Source organism: Pteronotus mesoamericanus, unplaced genomic scaffold (assembly GCF_021234165.1).
Source record: "Pteronotus mesoamericanus isolate MK-2021 breed Mesoamerican mustached bat unplaced genomic scaffold, CSHL_Meso_final contig_50, whole genome shotgun sequence".
NCBI classification, from domain to species: Eukaryota; Metazoa; Chordata; class Mammalia; order Chiroptera; family Mormoopidae; genus Pteronotus; species Pteronotus mesoamericanus.
In genome coordinates, this window is record NW_026555186.1 from 18,809,778 (window position 1) to 18,815,784 (window position 6,007).

Consider the following 6,007-nt stretch of genomic DNA (forward strand, 5'->3'; position numbering starts at 1 on the left):
ACATTGCAATTACTTGGGGGAAGTTTTAAAAATTCCAATACCCAGGCCACTTCCCAGACCAATTAAGTCACACTCTGGGGGTGGCGTCAGGGATGTGCTGGTGAGCGTGTTAAACTGACTCTTGAGGAAAAAAATGTGCATGTATGTATGTGCGGAAATTTATTATACATTTTACTGGTATGAAAGATGTGTAACCTACACCTTACAAATGATAATAAAATATACAATATTCTTTATTACATAACACTCTTTAGCCCATTGATTCTAGATAATGCCTTCCTGTTTTGCTTTTTTTTTTGTTCATTTTTTTTGTTTTGCTGAACTCTGGTGTTTGTAGTTAACATATGGCTGCAATTGAACCATGATTTCACAAAATCAGACTGTAAATAAATGCTTGGTTACTGTCCAAATTCAGTCATTGACTCATGAGTGTAGTTTCAGCATGAATATTGGTCAATAGTTTTGTTTACATTCACAAATAAAATGAGCATGAAGCAATGACGATGTATGTTGGCACTTCGCTGATTTATCAGTGAGGCGAGAGACTTCTTTGCTGGTGGACTCAAACACTGGAAGAACATTTCCTCAGTTTTCTGTGCCATCCACAATATAACGGCTACAGACACAATACACATTTAAGTATAATTTGCATTATTAACATCTTGTCCATCACTTTCTTAAGTCTAGACCAGGGGTTGGCAAAGTTTTTCAGTAAAGAGCCAGATAGTAAATATTTTATACTTTCTGGACAACAAATGGCCTCTCTCCCTTCTCCTCCTCCTCATTTATTTATTTTTAAACAATCCTTTAAAAATTGAGAAACTTGTGGGTTGTACAAAAACAGACTGCAGGCCAGATTGGGCCTGTGGGTCGTAGTTTCCTGACCCCTGATCTGGACACTCAACACAGTAAATCCAGCGCTGATTTATAGCATTTGCTAATTTCTGTGGTGTAAATTGTCTGCAAGTCCTCCGAGTGACAGCGCCGACCGTGGGGCTGCGAAGCGAAGCACCACCGCACCTCCTTACAGGGCGTTTCCTCCTCAGAGGACAAGCTCGGGAGCACAGGTAGCAGTCACATAGAGAGAAAGTGGTGCCTTCTGAGTATTTATTACCTTTATTTTTTAATAACACAAATCTGATTGTGAATAATGCCGTGTTTAACAACAGGCTCTGAAAATTGAACAGTCTCTTATGAAATAGTTAAAAACTGGCTTCAGACCCTGACAGGTGTGGCTCGCTTGGGTGGGCGTTGTCAGGCAAAAGGAAAGGTCAGGGTTCAATTCCAGCTCGGGGGCACTTGCCTGGGTTACGTGTTTGGTCCCAAAAGGCACTCGGTCGATGTTTCTCTCCCTTTCTTCCTCTCTCTCTAAAAATAAGTAAATAAAGTCTTAAAAAAAAAAAAAAAAAAGGAACTGACTTCAGCACACCTCTCCCTAGATGGAACACAGGCCTCTTTATATTTTATTTTATTTTTCATTATTTTTAAATAGACTTTATTTTTTAGAGCTGTTGTAGGTTTACCGTAATACTGAGCAGAGAGTAGAGCGACCTCTCATATTCTTCCTGTCCCCACACATGCACACCCTAAGCCCCATCAACCTTCTCACCAGAGTGGTTCATTTGTTGCAGCCGATGAGCCTTCACTTGACACACCATTATCACCCAGCGTCCATAGGCTACCTTAGGGTTCACTCTCGGTGGTGTACTTTCTATGGGTTTGGACAAATTTATAATAACATGTACCCATCATTATAGTACCATGCAAAGTAGTTTCACTGCCCTAAAAATCCTCCATTACCTGCTTTTTCAGCCCTCCCTTCCCCCATCCCCTGGCAACTGCTGGTTTTAGTTTTGCCTTTTCCAGAATGTCTTTTTATGACTTGATAGCTCATTTCTTTTTAGCACTGAATAATATTCCATTGTGTGGATGGGCTACAGCCTCTTGTTTTTTTTTTTAACGTTCCCCAGGAGATTCCAAGGAATGGCCGCTGCTCTCAGTGCATCGGGCTGCTTCACAACTGGAGCCAGAGGCCCAGGGGTGCGGTTCCTTCCAAGCCTGTCAGTTGCATTTTTGGAAGTCTTCGGATCATCTTTCGAGGTTTCTCTCTCCGGCTATCCCGGTAACAAACTCGGGCCTTGTCCCACCTGAGTGATTGCTGCCGGGCCAGCCTGCCCAAGCCTCTGTGGCCGCCTGCTCTAAGGAACCATCCAGGCTACTTTTCCGCCTGAGCAAGTCATCAACCTCCGTCTCGAATATGTATTTGTAGGTCTTGGGCTGCATTCTCCAGCCTTCTTCCTGGAACCCGTGTCTGGCAAACAGTCGGTACACAATAGCTATTAGAAGATTAAGCCTCCTGAGGAGGCCCCAGGCTCCAGCAGGGCTCCAGGGGGAGGGGCGGACAGGTCCGGAGGGCTTTCCGGTGAGTCGCACCCCCGTTTTATCTCAGGTCCATCACCCACCTCCTCCCATTCTGAACCTCGAGATACTGAGCCCCTGCAGGCTTCCAGGTCAGCTGGTGTCTGGGTAGTGTGGTCTGTGGAAGATTGGAGAGCAACGGAGAAAAGGAGCCAGGTTAGTCCTCGCGCCTTCTTCCTGCTTCGGGCAGCCTCAGCGCAGTGGCTGCGTCCTCTTCTAGGCTCGGCCCGGCCCAGCGGTGCTCGCCATGATGGCATCCCCGAGGCAGCCCTGGCTGGCGGCTCGCCCCTTTGTCCCTCCCGCCCCAGGTACTGGCTTCCTGCCCGTGCTCACTTTTGGGTTCCCTTAGCATCCCCTTTACTCTTTCATCTCTTCCAACATCTTCGTAATAACTCCCTTCTATTAAATTCCTTCTCTTGAGCTCTTTTCTCAACAGGGCTTTGTCAGATTCAGTCTGGAATGCTTTGTGAAGGACTCTGGGCTTCATGCTTTGTGGTGGTTGGTTGGACACCACTAGAAGGTTTTGAGGAGGAAGTGGATATGATCAAATGGAAGAAATGGGTGTTTTAGGAAGGCTCAATTAGTTGAGGTGGAGAGAATCAACTGGAAGGCGTGGACCCTGCACCCCAGAAGATTTGTAACATTTAGGAGCCTGTTAATACTCCGTGGGCAAAATTTTGTGATTATGTGTGCAAGTCAATTTTTTTCTGGAGAGGGAGCCCATACCTTTCATTAGATTCTCTATGGGATTCCAAAATATGTTATAAACTATGGGGCTAGTTTAGTTTATAGTTATGTAGTTTAGAGGTAGGAAGTCCGGTTAGAAAGCCAAGCAACCCGGTGTGTCACTCCGGGTTAGGTGGACCAACAAGACACGTGGCGGCACCCTGAGATTAGCCACAGTGGGAAGCTGTTAGCCCCCTAGGACTAAGGGCCAAAAGGGAGGAAAACTGAATGACCTGGAGCCCCGGGGGAGGGGTTCGGTGGAAGAGAAATACTGGAGGGAATCAGCCTCTTCTGAGATGGGTTGTCAAAGCAGGGAGCAAAGAAGGAAGGCACACTCTGCCCCTGGCCTCCTGCCCTCTGACCGGCTGGCGACCATTGTCAGTGCCTCCCTGGTCAACCACTGAGAGAGCCCGGGCAATGGGGCCCGCAGGGCTGAGCGTGGTGGCAAACGTGGGTAAGTGGGTGGATTGGGACAGAGCAGTGTAAACGGAGAATCACCAACACGGAGAATGCGTGACTTAAAACTTCCAGAATCGTCCAAGAAAGGAATCAGCGTAAGCCACGTTTGGTAGCTCCGGGCACTCTCACTTCCTCTCTGGTTTCTGGATTCTGCTTTCATCAGACACCTGCACCAACGTGGGCCTGCGCAGTAAGGCCAGATCAAGCAAAATACAGGGGCTTTTTGTTGTGGTTGTTAACTTTGTCCTTCCGCTGCTTATGGGCTCTTTGACCTTGGAAGTCACAAATGTCTCTGAGCCTACCTCATCCGTAAAGTCCTGAGTTTGCATTTGATGTTCTTTTTGATGCCTTTTGGTTTGAAAGTCTTAATGATCCTTTGAGGGGCATCTTTGGCTTCTTCCCTAATGTCCTCGCTCCTTCCGAACAGGTGAGCAGCCCTCCCTTGCCTGCCATCATCTGCAGTGGTTTGAAGGCTGGACATGAGCAAGGGCAACAGACCCCTGTCCCTGCAAGGAGCAGACTGCAGCCTATTAGCATTTTATCGACTTTGGCTCTGCAGTTGGTTGTTAGAATTGGTAGTGAAATGCTTTCATACATATTTGAGTCGAAGTGTTGCCAAGGCAAAGGCGCACTAATTTTGAAGATATGTTTGCATTCTATTCTGTATTCTAGAGAGAGACCTAATATAAAGAAACACACCCAGCAGTTCTTGCTAGCCGGGTGGAGGGAACTGAGGAGTGTTGCTAAAGGGAGCTCTCTTTTGTACGCATTTCAGAGATTTAATTTTATTAGCCGATGCAAATGATCTGTTCCACACATGTAAAACAAAAGGACAAGAAAATGATCCCTGTGTCAACATCGGGATGTCTGGCTTAAAATCCCATTCAAAGAGCTCCCTAAAAATGATCAGACACTGAATACATTATTTTTCTGACTTTGACAAAACCAGTCTGCACAAAGAAGCAGCCCCAAGAGGTTACAGATAAACCAACCACGTTAAAACTTCAGCATTTTCATGTCAGTCACAGGTTTTCTTAAGGGCCAAGTCACTGTTTAAGGACTAATGTGTTTGGAGAGGGGAAAAAAATTGCACTGTGTTATTAGGCAGAATCCCCTTTATATACAGGGATTGGTTCAGTTTGACCCTGATTGTGTTGCCTGCTTTATTGTCCTACTTCAAACACGGGGCCCTGGGCATCATCTTGAGGAAGGGCTGATTGAACTGTCGGCCTGACACTTGTCAGCTGTGGATAATACGGGTTTCAGTCCGTCATGCTCACACATAAATGAACCATGACAGAGATAGACTGTTGAATAGAAAAAGCAGTTTTCCTGTGGATAACCTTTCTTGAATAAATGCAACAAATAATAAAGTCTGAAAAAGAGGACCATGTACCTTAGGAAAGCAGTGACGTTCAGAACCAACTGGTTATTATCTTTTGGGGCCATCAAAAATTGCCCCTTTATCAAAGCATGCCATGCAGAGAAAAGGGAAAAGCGCTATGATTATAATAAAAATGATGGCAGTTGAGTCCATGCAGCCTTCAGCATAATATCACATAACAAAACCCAGTTACAGCTCACCAGGATTTAAAAAAGGGGCATTGTTTGTGTACCAAATGGAATTCACAATTGTTCTTAGAAAATGGTGGCACACATCTTAATTAAAGCAGCAGAAAAAGCATCTGAAACTCTTTATTTCTCTAAAACATTTCTCTCTTTTTATATATATTAAAAAAAAGAAACTCCCAGTAGGAATTGTGAAAACTCTACATTTCAATCAGGACAGTCAAAAGAATGATTTGAATTTACAGGCCTGTAATTGGAACAAATTGGAAACAAAAGAAGAGCTCGTTTGAGCCACGTGATGTGGCCGCAGTGCCGCTGTGTACAGTATGCTAGGGGAAAAAAAAATCATGTTTCTTTAAAGCAAAGCTAACTCCACGGCAGGCTCCCAGCAATTTGCATAAATGTCTCCACCATGATTTTTTTAAATTTATGGGCCCTAAGTTTCTAATTAAATACTAATTAATACTATCACCAGAATTGTCTCCCATCCCCAGCTCTTCATAGCTTTGTCACTTTGATTAATGCACAGTCATTTATTAACTTATTTAACAAGCCGGGGTGCCTCATGACAAACTAGATTAAATTATCCTCATAACAGTCTCATTACTGAAAAAAAAGGGAGTTTTAGACTTAATAAAAATTATCCTCAATAATGTTAAAGCTTTTTCACCGCACCCTTAAAAGATAGAAGTAGGTTCCTTGTTTGATTTATAATATATGGAGTTGTATAAAGCATTCATTAATAAAATTTATAAGTTCATTTAAGCTTGCACATTACAGTAGTGCTGTAGCCTTGGGTGCTTATTATTTAACTTTTGCTGTAGTTATGAAGATA